Source organism: Aptenodytes forsteri, unplaced genomic scaffold (assembly GCF_000699145.1).
Source record: "Aptenodytes forsteri isolate BGI_AS27 unplaced genomic scaffold, ASM69914v1 Scaffold243, whole genome shotgun sequence".
NCBI classification, from domain to species: domain Eukaryota; kingdom Metazoa; phylum Chordata; class Aves; order Sphenisciformes; family Spheniscidae; genus Aptenodytes; species Aptenodytes forsteri.
The window spans coordinates 831,435-832,250 of record NW_008795314.1 but is presented as its reverse complement, the minus strand read 5'-3'; positions in this window follow the sequence as shown (position 1 = coordinate 832,250).

Here is an 816-nt window from a genome sequence, read left to right as displayed (position 1 = left end):
GGGGGGAGTAAAATTTGCGGGTTGAGATAAAGACAGTTTAATGGGACAGAAAAGGAAGGGAAAATGATATGACCTGCATCGCTCAAGTTTTGCTCCTGAATCACGCTGTGCAGCAGGACGGGATCAGCCAGGAATGCAAGATGCTGAATGTGCATTTAATGCACTTTTTAACACATGCCCAACCCCAACTGCAACATACTGTGCCCATTCAATGCACATATTAATAAATACCAACGCATGTGCAACCTCAACTGCAGCATGTTACATTCACATTTAATGCCCCAAGTGCAGCACGTTATTTGCAGATTTAGTGCACTAATGCAGTATTTAATGCACGACCAAATGCAGCACGCTATATGGGCATTTCATGCGCTATTTAATTAACTACTAAATGCCTGGCTGCAGATGCAGCACGTTACGCGCGCTCTCTGTGCTATTTAACGCACGACTCCGTGCACGCCTAGCCCCAAACGCCGCCCGTTACGTGCACGCTCCATGCGCAACCCTAATGCGCGCCCAGCCCCAGCTGCAACACGCTGCAGGGCTGCTGCTTCAGCGCACCGCGTCACGCGCAGTTCAATGCACGCCCCGCCTCAAGTGCAAAACGCCGCACGCGCACCGAATTCACGCGGCACCCCCCCGCTCCAGCTGCGGCGCGTTACCCGCATTCGCTGCACGACCGAAGGCACGCGCGGCCGGAGACGCAGCACGTTGCGCGCGCAGCTTAACGCACGATTTAAAGCACGGCGCCACGCGCGCCCTCCCCGGCCGCGGCCCGTCGCGCGCACGTGTAAAGCGCGATTGAAGGCGGGCCCG